This window comes from Coregonus lavaretus, assembly GCF_964263955.1.
Source record: "Coregonus lavaretus genome assembly, chromosome: 1".
NCBI lineage: Eukaryota > Metazoa > Chordata > Actinopteri > Salmoniformes > Salmonidae > Coregonus > Coregonus lavaretus.
In genome coordinates this window covers 4,296,147-4,310,499 of record NC_139988.1, presented here as the reverse complement: position 1 = coordinate 4,310,499, position 14,353 = coordinate 4,296,147, and the positions used below count along the sequence as shown (strand labels likewise).

The 14,353-nt window shown below is 44.3% G+C and overlaps 1 pseudogene across 1 annotated transcript in view; it reads right to left on the bottom strand.

Moving 5' to 3' along the window:
- Window positions 1–365: 365 nt before the first annotated feature.
- LOC311127285 (forkhead box protein N2-like) overlaps window positions 366–14,353 on the bottom strand; it is a 52,996-nt pseudogene continuing 39,008 nt past the window's right edge. Inside the window, exons 4-6 of the transcript XR_014615183.1 lie at window positions 8,789–8,963; window positions 6,244–6,315; window positions 366–4,255 (exon numbers count right to left, since the gene is read on the bottom strand). The product of XR_014615183.1 is annotated as a forkhead box protein N2-like (transcript). The remainder of the gene's footprint in view (window positions 4,256–6,243; window positions 6,316–8,788; window positions 8,964–14,353) is intronic.

Here is a 14,353-nt window from a genome sequence, read left to right as displayed (position 1 = left end):
ACATTTTTAAAGGTTAGTCATTACCTCCTCTAAACAGCAGGTGGAGATGTTGATCAACGTTTTATTAATAAAGCATGATCTCTTCACTTTCAAGGGTTTATAACCAAGGACTTTGTCACACATTTTTGGTTGTTCAAATGTGTAGGTTATTGAATGCATAAGAATTTTCCCAAATGCACCCATGTCAATGTCATTAAGGATTTGTGGTCAGTGGTAATGCAGAATTTAGATTTATTACATTTACATTACATTTAGTCATTTATCTTGATACAGTATATCTTTTGGTTAGACAGTATTTTCTTTATAATGGACCATTTCATCAAAGAAGTAAACATTAACAAATGAAAAACAAACAGACACAAAAATGATAAAACAAGATTTGTTTTATTTTGTAATACCATATATAATGCATATCTTTGGCGAAAATAAACTTTATAAACATTTTATTAACAGAGTTTAGCACACACAAAAACCAAAAGTTCTGTCGACGAGACATGGCAGACGACTGACGGATACTGGGGTGGCAGCTTTAGTCAGTTCAACGCGACAAAACGCTTTATCATAATCAATAAATTGCAACTGAATTTGAGAGATTTTTAGTTGTTGTTGCATAATCAATACGTTTTCAAACAATGATGCATCCTATGTATGCTGCTTTGAGCCTAGCATCATTTGTCACTGTGTCAAGTGAACCTTATTGGTGACGATATAGACCGCTATGGTGCCCCATCGTGTTTAGCAGTCTTTGAGGTGCTGAGGAGTATTTCTGTCTGTAATAAAGCCCTTTTGTGGGGAAAAACTCATTCGGATTGGCTGGAACTGGCTCCCCAGTGGGTGGGTCTGGCTCCCAGGCTCACCCATGGCTGCTCCTCTGCCCAGTCATGTGAAATCCATAGATTAGGGCCTAATTTATTTTTAATTAACTGATTTCCTTATATAAACTCTAACTCAGTAAAAATGCATGTTGCATTTATATTTTTGTTCAGTATTAAAACATTCACTTCACTGTGAGTCTGATAAGACCTTTCTTCTAGCTACAAGGGCTACAGCGTGAACAAGTTACTGTAACTTGTTCTCAACTATCTGAGTTTAAACAGAAGTCCATGGGGGTACCAAGACTAACACCAGGGCAACCCTTGGAAATGTGGGTTTTTAGTGTCAGTAAGTGTAGGTGACTTCTATGGTGGCAGGATCCTAACATGGCGAGGGAGTGCCAACTAATATCTATGGTGTGACTACTTAGGGCAGTCAGAATATTATCTAAACATAAACAATACAAATTCAGATAAAGGCTTTGAAGTTCATGATGATTACATCAACTTTCCCTATCAAATAGATAGGGAATGTCATCTGAAATGTCTACCTGTGCTTTCTCTGTACAACATCACTGTCGGCAAAAAATTGTTCAGAATCAATATGTTAATCAATTGTCTTTTCTCCAACAACAAAAACATCTGGAAACTTGGCAGTCGTAGTTAAATTGAAAAACACCCGCTCGAAAGATAATATACATTGGCAATATACAGTTATTTCTCAGACACACCATCACTATAACACATAGTGAAAGTAGTGGTCTATGGCAGTAAAATATAATGAAAATAAAACTAAACTAAAAAAGTCTCATCAAAAGGATTTTCCAGAGGGGAGAGAGGAAGTAACATTTCCACTCACTTCAAATTACCTTTATTTGATAGGAGAAGTTCCTTTTAATAGTCCATTATAAATTAAATATTATAAATAAATGGATGATTTAATGGACACCATTAATTTGTTCTTTGTTTATTCACAGCCAGGTAAGACCAGTGTATTCTATGTCCATCTTATTTAGGAGAACTGCAGTTTAGTTCTAAGAACAAAATTCCCCTTCTAAGAACACAGCGATTCCCATTCCAGAACAACCAAAATAAACTGCATATCAGACTAGGTCAGAGTTTTCCTACATTTCCTCTTGGCAGGCTTCTAGAAAACTGGGGCAACAATGTTACGGTCAGTCACAAATACTGTGAGAAGAGGAACATTGTCGCAATGGCCTTGGTAGTTTCACTTATGTGACACAAATTAATGTTTGGCACTGCATACAATCTATACTTACCAACATGACTTAATTTAACATTATTCCCTGTGATACAACACAAGTGCAAACTTAACTTGCACTTAAGTTGGCTCATGACAGAGGACAGTACACTGTACTGCAGTGCACCAACTAAAAGCTATTCTAATCATATGGGCATATTGGTGTTTTGCTTACTAATGCAAGTTAATACATGCAAGCACGAAGAGCACCAGTCTGGCTTCACAAGTTCTGTTTCCACATCCTGTACTTTCCGTCACTGAACTCAATGTAATCAACTGGCCGTAGACACATTACTGTACAGCAGAGAGAAGAGTGGTGCACTTCCTAATTTTGCCCTCCGTGTTTCCTTAATGTGGAACAAGACGAAGCAATGCCTCTTTCTGTCAACACAGTCTGAACTCTGCCACAGGGTCAGCCAACACAACATTCAGGAGGGGCAGTAGTACAATAACAGTCTGGACTCTCATAACATTGTCCATCTAACCTCACGACAACATTATGATAACATCTTTGTTTTAACTTCCCTTTGGCCTGAATACTAATGTCAGAGTAGATGTGACTAGTATTACATAATTGAATACTGAGCAGCACATCTGCCAGTGAGTGCCCTCATGCCAAGCGCATCGTCTTGGGATCACTATGGTTACAACAACATTTGCTATGTTTCAGCCAGATTAGTCTACACTACACCTTGCATAGTATAAGACAGGATAAGACAGGATAGAATAGGACAGGATCGAATAGGGCCTGCATCAAATGTAATTTCTCAGTTTACACACTAAACACAAATAATGTGTTTAGTGTATAAACAGAATTAGAGGGGTCAGCAGAGGAAGAGCGATGAAGAGGAGTAGGTTCTAATGGCATGAAGATGTAATGATGTTTCCCTCTCAGAGTAGAACTAGCAGTCGGCCATCTTTGTTTTATTCCCTACTTAACATGGCAGTGTCAGAGTTCCAACATTCCCTTTGTTACGTTTCCACTCCCTGACATGGAACCGGTCCAGTATTCTACTCCGTGTAAGGATGATTCCATCCTCCTCACATCATCAACCCAGGAAAATACCAACACTAAAAAAATAAAATGATATAAAGAGTGGTTTAAGTTATTGCATCTCTTTGGAAGATATTTCCAGACCAAGGTTGTGGCCTATAAAAAACAGTGGTATCTTCAGCACGGAGAAACTAACTACAACATGAGAGGAGAGGTTAGTTTGTTACAAACATGCACTCATTCTCTTAGAAATAGGTTCACATGGAAGAGGATACAGGTTGAGGAGGAAGCATGCAATGCTTTGAGTTATAAAAACTTTCAGCTTTTTCCCATCTTGACTTTTTTTGATCCACCAAAACATAATTTGAATTGCGAGGATCTGCGGCTAAGCCATCAGAAAAACAGGCAGTTTTGTGATGGTTCTTCTCAGTAGTCCACAAACACCCCACTTAACCCTGACCCACCCACCTGATACGCCCGAGTTACAAAAGTCTCAATATGGCTTTGTTCTCCTGTGTGAATAATACTATTGCCATTTGTTGTGTTGGATAGTGAGGGATATCCCATCCCATAATGTGTCAAACAAAAAAACGGGCTCAAAATCAGCCAATCAGCAAACAGAAAAGGAGAAGGAGGCACAACCAGGACCAATCAGGACACACGATCAGTGGTAAGGGGTTAAGGGGCGGGAGTCTGAGGGCAAGGGCAGGAAGGAACCTCATTTCCTGTTCAGTTTTTTGCTCTTGGCACTGCGTTTGTTAAGGTCCATGGCGGTACGGATCCCAGCCAGGTGGAGCAGAGACCCAGCCGCCTCCTTCAGCTCCTCATCCAGCTCCGGCTTGGCTGTCACCTCCCTACGGGCCCTCTTACCCGCCGGGTGCTTCACCGAAGAGGAGGAGGAGCGGCGAGGAGCAGGCCGGGGGCGGCAGTCTCTCTCGTCCCGGTCCCAGAGGTCGGAGTCCTCCTCGTCGCTATGGAAACCCTCGCTGCCGGCGCGGCATGTACGGGGCCTGTGGCGGGCGTGGCCGGGGGAGGTGCCTCCTTCGTCCAGGGAGGAGAGGGAGGAGGAGGAGGAGTGGGAGGAGCAGCGCTGTAGGGCCATGCTGCTGTAGTTGTGGTCCTGCTTAGGATCGCTGCTCACCAGCACCAAGTCTGGCCGGGACAGGTCCAGGGGACTCTCTGGATCACCTGGGACAGGGAGGGAAATAAGATAGGGATGAGTAAGGAGAGAGAGAGAGAGGGGGGGGGGGGGGTGAGGAGAGAGAGAGAGAGAGGGGGGAGTGAGGAGAGAGAGAGAGAGAGGGGGGAGTGAGGAGAGTGAGGAGAGAGAGGGAGTGAGGAGAGAGAGAGAGGGGGGAGTGAGGAGAGTGAGGAGAGAGAGAGAGAGGGGGGAGTGAGGAGAGTGAGGAGAGAGAGGGAGTGAGGAGAGAGAGAGAGGGGGGAGTGAGGAGAGTGAGGAGAGAGAGAGAGTGAGGAGAGAGAGAGAGGGGGGAGTGAGGAGAGTGAGGAGAGAGAGTGAGGAGAGAGAGGGAGTGAGGAGAGAGAGAGAGGGGGGAGTGAGGAGAGAGAGAGGGGGGGAGTGAGGAGAGAGAGAGGGGGGGAGAGAGAGAGAGGGGGGAGTGAGGAGAGAGAGAGGGGGGAGTGAGGAGAGAGAGAGGGGGGGAGTGAGGAGAGAGAGAGGGGGGGAGAGAGAGAGAGGGGGGAGTGAGGAGAGAGAGAGGGGGGGAGTGAGGAGAGAGAGAGGGGGGGAGTGAGGAGAGAGAGGGGGGGGGAGAGAGAGAGAGGGGGGAGTGAGGAGAGAGAGAGGGGGGGAGTGAGGAGAGAGAGAGGGGGGGAGTGAGGAGAGAGAGAGGGGGGGAGAGAGAGAGAGGGGGGAGTGAGGAGAGAGAGAGGGGGGAGTGAGGAGAGAGAGAGGGGGGGAGTGAGGAGAGAGAGAGGGGGGGAGAGAGAGAGAGGGGGAGAGAGAGAGAGGGGGAGTGAGGAGAGAGAGAGGGGGAGTGAGGAGAGAGAGGGGATGAGAGAGGGGGAGGTGTGAGGGGGGATGGGAGAGAGGGGGTGAGGAGAGAGGGGGGAATGAGGAGAGAGAGAGGGGGATGAGGAGAGAGGGGGGGATGAGGAGGAGTGGGGGGAAGAGGAGAGGGGGGTGAGGAGAGAGAGGGGAGTGAGGAGAGAGAGAGGGGGAGTGAGGAGAGGGAGAGAGAGGGGGGAGTGAGGAGAGGGAGAGAGAGGGGGAGTGAGGAGAGGGAGAGAGGGGGAGTGAGAGAGGGAGAGGGGAGGGAGAAGGAGTGAGGAGAGAGAGAGGGAGAGAGAGGAGGGAGAGAGAGGGGGGAGTGAGGAGAGGGAGAGGGGAGGGAGAAGGAGTGAGGAGAGAGAGAGGGAGAGAGAGGGGGGAGTGAGGAGAGGGAGAGAGGGGAGGGAGAAGGAGTGAGGAGAGGGGGAGTGAGAGAGGGGGAGTGAGGAGAGGGAGAGAGAGGGAGTGAGGCGAGGGGGAGTGAGGAGAGGGAGATTTAGAGGGAGGAGGAGAACATCTTAACACTAAAGAAACAGCGTTTCAGAATGCAACAGGGCAGTGGGAGTAGGTTATGTGATAAAGAGAAATAAGCGGCGGGCTAGGGAGTGTCTGTTCAGCAGATCCCAGTAATTAACATTCATAACAATTGATGACAACAGCAGAGGCAGAAGTGTCTAGTCGAATGAACACTGAGAAGACATGGGAGAAAATACAACACTGGTTATTCACAGGAAGAGAATTCTATATGCAACCTTGTCTGGCTTAGAATGACAATATGTGAGTGGGACTTGAACTGTGCTGTCGAGTGTATATATGAATCAATGGAGAGACAGGGAGATGTGTTACAGGGGTGCTAAAGCAAGGTGAGGGTGGATAGATGCTGGGAGAGGGACGCAAAAGCAATAAAATAAAGATGAAAGCGTGAAACGGGTAGGTGGCAGAGAAAAAGAGAGCAGGAGAGAAAGAATGGGGAGAGTAGTAGTTAAAAAGTGAGAGAGAGAGAGAAGGGGGGAGAGTAGAAGTTAAAAAGTGAGAGAGAGAGAGAGAGAGAGAGAGAGAGAGAGAGAGAGAGAGAGAGAGAGAGAGAGAGAGAGTAAGATAGAGGAAGAGAGAGAGAGAGAGAGAGAGAAGTGGAAGAGGCATGGTGTGGGGTGGAGTCTCTTACATGGGTCGGCATGGTGATGGCCAGGGGCGGCGTTTAAGAGCATCATGGCAGTAGCAGCATCTATGTCAGACTCTAGAAGAGGAGAGAACATGCATGGTGGTCAGTGGAATAGCCAGTGTGTGTGTGTGTGTGTGTGGCCAGTTAAGGAGGGGCAAGAGGAAGGGAGCTTTCCCAGCTCTCTCCATCCCACACTTCAGGTTCTCTAAATGATTTCTAATCACCTAGAGGATTGAAGAATTATCCGCAGGGTCTCTGTAGTCAAGGTTACCAAACAAGAGGGTAGGAGAGAGAGAGCGAGAGGATTCAGATCAGAATAATCTACACTGAGGCCTCTATGGTTTGAAATTAAACAATGACTAAAATGACAGTTAACCCCTTAGACCCCAATAGCATTCTAGAATGCTGCTGTAGATTACTGAGTTTAAGATGAAGCTCATTTTCTCACACATTTCAAACAAAAATAGACATAGCTCAAAAACAAAGAACAAATGACAATTACAAGTTACCTTAGTTTTAAAGAACACTACCTCTTCTTTAATATGACACCACATTCATGTCCATAGGAATAACAGTCATTTTGTCTCCCATTGTGTAAAGACACTATCAAAAGGCGATTAACACTCATCACAACAAGAAAACCCTAGCGTATTTAAATTGTAGTAAATTGGACTAAATTACTCACTTAAAAATATCCCAAGTATAATATATTATACTTGTAAATGTTATTTACATACAAATAAATAAATGGTCCAAAATGTGACCAGAGGACAATATTCAGAAAGTATTTCAAAACCCACACAAAGTAGGCTATTTGATTGACAACGATTCTTACTTCTGTAACAATGTAAAAATGCAAACAACTATTCAGAGACTATTTCAAAATGTAGGTAACTTGTCTCAATACGATTTAGTACAGACCTCTCCCTCTGCTTTGTCCTCTTCATGTTCCTCTCCCTCCACTCTTTTCTCCCTCTTCACTCTCCTCTTCCTCCACATTTCTATCCCTCCAATCATCTCTAACTCCTCTTCCTCCCTGCCTTCTGCTGCTAAGCCCTGAATCTCCACATCACTTCCTTCACTTTAACTGACCTAGAGGAACAGAGGGAGGAGCAACAAATAGGATACAATAGTTCACTCACTCACTCACTCACTCACTCACTCACTCACTCACTCACTCACTCACTCACTCACTCACTCACTCACTCACTCACTCACTCACTCACTCACTCACTCACTCACTCACTCACTCACTCACTCACTCACTCACTCACTCACTCACTCACTCACTCACACACAGAGAGAGAGAGAGAGAGTACGCCAATGTTAGCTGATTAGGTACGAAGCTGGGACAGTTTCCAAAGTAATTGCATCGCTAGAAACTGGACAAAACAAGCAACTTGTTAGCTGGCTATGTAAACTTATATCCAACTCATCATATGAGCTCCACTGCGTGGGCATCTACTACCCTAACACGACAGCTAAACTGTCAAATAATAGGAACATGAGGCTATGAATATCTGCACCTAGCAAACATGACAAACCATAACCTAAGCCCAACAGATAAACACTAATTACTCTAGCCTTCATTTCGGTGGCTAGTTAGCTGGTTGGCTGTTTTGCTAGCTAGTGAAAATGACAGCTGAGGTTGACGCTTGTGAGCGCTGCCCAGATATACCACTACACACAACTTCCCAAATGTACCACTACACACAACTTCCCAAATGTACCACTACACACAACTTGTCTTACCTGATAGACTAACTAGTTAGCTAGCTAGCTATAGCAAGCAGCTTGGGACGTTTTCATATCAATTACATTGAAACAAACCAACAACTAGCTAGCTGACTATATACAGCTAAACACTGCAACTATCCATGAGACAGAGAGCAATCATTCAAGCTCCACCGCTGATGTGCTCGCCTGTACCAACCAAGTTATCATGACATGACAGGATTTGCTAATCTGTGAGCTATTCCCCAAGTTGCACAGCGTCAAACAAACATCGACAACACCAAACATATATCAGATTTTTACTTTTTTCACTCACCTCGACATCTGGTTGATGACAGCCACGCAAATACGACAACAGGTTGTAAGCAAGTACATTTTGCGATATTGACACATTATTGTTAGAAAAACAAGACCGTTCACGGCCGCTATAGTAATTTAAAGAAAGGCCATTGATGGCCGCTATGGGTTCTAATTATTAAAGATGATGGTTATGCTGAATGTCTTGTCGGCCAAAGTTGCATGACGAAAATGTGCAGAGGCAACAACCATGTGAATTTGAAATCACATGCAGCGAGAGCTGAAACTGGATCAAATGTAATATTAATCATATTTCTAGAGAATCTGAGGTGTGATCACCAGCAGAGAGTTGTTGTGTGTTGTCTAAAGGTTGGTCTTCGCTGTGATGTCGCCTACACCTTGTTTTCTGTCCCACTGGAGCCTCTCTTGGAGCCTCACAAGAACGACAGATGAGAGAAAACAATAAAAAACAGTCTAAAAGTGCTCTTGTAAGTTGTGTTGGGGGGTTATGACTCACCTTTGAGAGAGCAGCCCTGCAGGAAGAGATGTCTAGGGGGTGAGGAGGCAGGCGGTGGGGAGGCAGGTGGTGTGCAGAAGGCATGTGCTGCAGGGAAGTGCTGCTTTTTCAGCGCCTGGATCAGGTTGGGCCTGTACTCTGGGTCCACACACCACAGAGAACCCTTACCATTCACCTGAAATAAACATCACACACTACATTTGAAAATACAGCAAGACTGACCTGGGTGGTGTTCATTTGGGGCACACCGTAGCTAAATGTTTAAATAGAGCATTTCTTAAATGGATACATTCATATAGTATCTTATTGTTGTATCACAATACTCTGGTAAAGTTCTCATGACTAGGCTTAATAATAATAATAATAATAATAATAATAATAATACCATTTAGCAGAGGCTTTTATCCAAAGCGATTTACAGTCATGCTGCATACATTTTATGTATGGGTGGCCCGGGAATTAAACCCACAATCTTGACGTTGCCAGTGCAATGCTCTACAAACTATCCTGACGTTGCCAGTGCAATGCTCTACAAACTATCCTGACGTTGCCAGTGCAATGCTCTACAAACTATCCTGACGTTGCCAGTGCAATGCTCTACAAACTATCCTGACGTTGCCAGTGCAATGCTCTACAAACTATCCTGACGTTGCTAGTGCAATGCTCTACAAACTATCCTGACGTTGCTAGTGCAATGCTATACACACTAAGGCAGCAGCACCTTTAACAGCTGTTTTGCCTGCATGACTGACTCTCACTGTAGCCTTACCAGGGCTTTAGGTTGCACTAGCTGACATAATGACTCATAATGCAGTCACCTGAGCATGTGATTACCAATCCAGACCTTGCTGGGTGAACTGCATGATGGGAGGAAAACTGTCGATAAACATTCCATGCCGTCCTTAAAGGCTTATTATAGGGTTGGACTGAGTTGAGCTTTTGTACGCACTGGGGAAGTCCTTTCCATGTGACTTGCCTTTGTAGAACCTCACTACTGTAGCCCAAGCTTAAGACATGAAGACATTGTTATATATCCCATTTGCAGGTTCATGAACAACACACAACTCCATGATGTAAAAAAATATGTCAAAATGTGTAAGTCTGTGTGTGTGTCACAGGAGGTTGGTGGCACCTTAATTGAGGAGGACGGGCTCGTGGTAATGGCTGGAGTGGCATGGCATCAAATTCACCAAACACATGGTTTCCATGTGTTTGATGCCATTCCATTAGTGTGCGTGTGTGTGAGAAAGTGTGTAAAACGGTTCTCTCATTATCTATATCTGGTGTTCTTTTTCAGCCCAGAGGAGGAGGAGGAGGAGGAGGGGAAAGCGAGAGGAGGGAGGGAGGAATATAACCTTGACTCAGATTACCAGCCGGCACACAGGCAGGAAGGAGGAAATGTCACCATGGCAACGCAAACCACCAGGCAGTGTGTCATCTGAAACCAGTGCTGATCGCTCTTAAATGTAAAGTCCTCATATTTGGGGACCCTATTAGATTTTTTCAATTCATTTCAGTCTAGTATGAGAACGGTAGCCCATATCTGCAAAAGCAGGGTGTCTGCGGAAAGCTGAGTATCTTGGCTATTGATCGGTGCCTTCAAATCTTTGGTGTGACTTACTACCATATAAATTCGTATGCCCATATAAGGGCAGGCCGAGCCAATGATCTCATTTCAAGATGGCTGCTACCTACATTCCAGTTAGCGTTGTGAAGCATATACTAAATAAACACGGAATACGTTGATACACACCGAAAGCCGTGACTCCACAGATCATGAAGATATCTTATTTGTCTGTCTGTGACCTACCGTTATTGATTACCAGCCCCGTGCAAAGCTGTCATCAAGGCAAAGGGTGGCTACTTTGAAGAATCTCAAATATAAAATATATTTTAATTTGTTTAACACTTTTTGGGTTACTACATGATTCCATATGTGTTATTTCATAGTTTTGATGTCTTCATTAATATTCTACAATGTAGAAAATAGTAAAAATAAAGAAAAACCCTTGAATGAGTAGGTGTGTCCAAACTTTTGACTGGTACTGTATATAATTCAAAGTAGTTATTGTCTATGTTTCATATTAGTTCACTGTTTGCTGTTGTAAGTTTCATCCTTGTAACTTTGGAGAGGCCACTAAACTCACATGGCCATTGTTTATTTGTGGTTCTCACCTCTGCCTTTGTCTCCAAAGTGTTTATGTTTGCTTTTCGTGTGTACTTCACACCTTCTATGTGAGTCACTGTACAGATAAAGTTTAGGCTTGGTGTTTTTCCTTTACAGTAATATCGTTTTGTAAATTTAGTCAACTGTAATTCTGTGTGTCTTACAACAATATATCCCTTTATTTTATTCACCATAGAGTGGAGGATGCAGAGGATTTGGATGATTACATTTGGGAACCATCCCTCCCCAGCAAGTGCCCCCACCGCTATGTCAATCATCCCATCTGATGGTTCTACATCCACAACTCGACAAAGGCCCCACTCCTCTTCAACCACCCACACTGCAGTTTCAATCACCCTGTCTGATGGTTCTTCATCCACAACCACCCCCACTGTAGGCCTTGGCACCACTCCCCTCTCTGCAAGTTCATCTGGAGGTGCGGGGGCAGGGAGGAGATCTAGGCCTCAACAGAGAAGAGGGAGAGGCAGGGGAAGCAGCACAAGAGGGAGATGAAACTGAGGACAGGTGGCATACAGTCCTGAGGACCAGAAAAATGTAGGTTTAAACCCAAATGACCTGAAGGCCCACAGTTGGTTAGTGATGAAACATACACCCGCTTACAGCTGGTTCAGCTCTACTTTACCACCTCTGTACTGGGAACACTAATTAGTAATACCAACAAGTATGGGGACAAGAAGCAGCAGGGGGGAAGGAAGATGTCCTGGAAACCTGTCACCATGGGTGACATGCTCAACTACATTTCCTTGGTGATTTAAGTCGGAAGTTTACATACACGTAGGTTGGAGTCATTAAAACTCGTTTTTCAACCACTCCACAAATTTCTTGTTAACAAACTATAGTTTTGGCAAGTCGGTTAGGACATCTACTTTGTGCAAGACAAGTAATTTTTCCAACAATTATTTACAGACAGATTATTTCACTTATAATTCACTGTATCACAATTCCAGTGGGTCAGAAGTTTATATACACTAAGTTGACGGTGCCTTTAAACAGCTTGGAAAATTCCAGAAAATGATGTCATGGCTTTAGAAGCTTCTGATAGGCTAATTGACATAATTTGAGTCAATTGGAGGTGTACCTGTGGATGTATTTCAAGGCCTACCTTCAAACTCAGTGCCTCTTTGCTTGACATCATGGGAAAATCAAAAGAAATCAGCCAAGACCTCAGAAAAAAAATGGTAGACCTCCACAAGTCTGGTTCATCCTTGGGAGCACGTTCATTTGTACAAACAAAAGTACGCAAGTACAGTGGGGAAAAAAAGTATTTAGTCAGCCACCAATTGTGCAAGTTCTCCCACTTAAAAAGATGAAAGAGGCCTGTAATTTTCATCATAGGTACACGTCAACCATGACAGACAAATTGAGATTTTTTTTCTCCAGAAAATCACATAGTAGGATTTTTAATGAATTTATTTGCAAATGATGGTGGAAAATAAGTATTTGGTCACCTACAAACAAGCAAGATTTCTGGCTCTCACACACCTGTAACTTCTTCTTTAAGAGGCTCCTCTGTCCTCCACTCGTTACCTGTATTAATGGCACCTGTTTGAACTTGTTATCAGTATAAAAGACACCTGTCCACAACCTCAAACAGTCACACTCCAAACTCCACTATGGCCAAGACCAAAGAGCTGTCAAAGGACACCAGAAACAAAATTGTAGACCTGCACCAGGCTGGGAAGACTGAATCTGCAATAGGTAAGCAGCTTGGTTTGAAGAAATCAACTGTGGGAGCAATTATTAGGAAATGGAAGACATACAAGACCACTGATAATCTCCCTCGATCTGGGGCTCCATGCAAGATCTCACCCCGTGGGGTCAAAATGATCACAAGAACGGTGAGCAAAAATCCCAGAACCACACGAATGACCTGCAGAGAGCTGGGACCAAAGTAACAAAGCCTACCATCAGTAACACACTACACCGCCAGGGACTCAAATCCTGCAGTGCCAGACGTGTCCCCCTGCTTAAGCCAGTACATGTCCAGGCCCGTCTGAATTTTGCCAGAGTGCATTTGGATGATCCAGAAGAGGATTGGGAGAATGTCATATGGTCAGATGAAACCAAAATAGAACTTTTTGGTAAAAACTCAACTCGTCGTGTTTGGAGGACAAAGAATGCTGAGTTGCATCCAAAGAACACCATACCTACTGTGAAGCATGGGGGTGGAAACATCATGCTTTGGGGCTGTTTTTCTGCAAAGGGACCAGGACGACTGATCCGTGTAAAGGAAAGAATGAATGGGGCCATGTATCGTGAGATTTTGAGTGAAAACCTCCTTCCATCAGCAAGGGCATTGAAGACGAAACGTGGCTGGGTCTTTCAGCATGACAATGATCCCAAACACACCGCCTGGGCAACGAAGGAGTGGCTTCGTAAGAAGCATTTCAAGGTCCTGGAGTGGCCTAGCCAGTCTCCAGATCTCAACCCCATAGAAAATCTTTGGAGGGAGTTGAATGTCTGTGTTGCCCAGCGACAGCCCCAAAACATCACTGCTCTAGAGGAGATCTGCATGGAGGAATGGGCCAAAATACCAGCAACAGTGTGTGAAAACCTTGTGAAGACTTACAGAAAACGTTTGACCTGTGTCATTGCCAACAAAGGGTATATAACAAAGTATTGAGAAACTTTTGTTATTGACCAAATACTTATTTTCCACCATAATTTGCAAATAAATTCATAAAAAATCCTACAATGTGATTTTCTGGATTTTTTTTCTCATTTTGTCTGTCATAGTTGACGTGTACCTATGATGAAAATTACAGGCCTCTCTCTTCTTTTTAAGTGGGAGAACTTGCACAATTGGTGGCTGACTAAATACTTTTTTTCCTCACTGTATGGCAGTCTCTATGGGGGTGCCACAGGGTTCAATTCTTGGGCCGACTCTTTTCTCCGTGTATATCAATGATGTCGCTCTTGCTGCTGGTGACTCTCAGATCCACCTCTACGCAGACGACACCATTTTGTATACATCTGGCCCTTCATTGGACACTGTGTTAACAAACCTCCAAACGAGCTTCAATGCCATACAACACTCCTTCAGTAGCCTCCAACTGCTCTTAAACACTAGTAAAACTAAATGCATGCTCTTCAATCGAATGCTGCTGGCACCCGCCCACCCGACTAGAATCACTACTCTCGACGGGTCTGACCTAGAGTATGTGGACAACTACAAATACCTAGGTGTCTGGTTAGACTGTAAACTCTCCTTCCAGACTCACATTAAGAATCTCCAATCCAAAGTTAAATCTAGAATCGGCTTCCTATTTTGCAACAAAGCCTCCTTCACTCATGCTGCCAAACATGCCCTCGTAAAACTGACTATCCTACTGATCCTTGACTTCGGTGATGTCATTTACAAAATAGCCTCCAACACT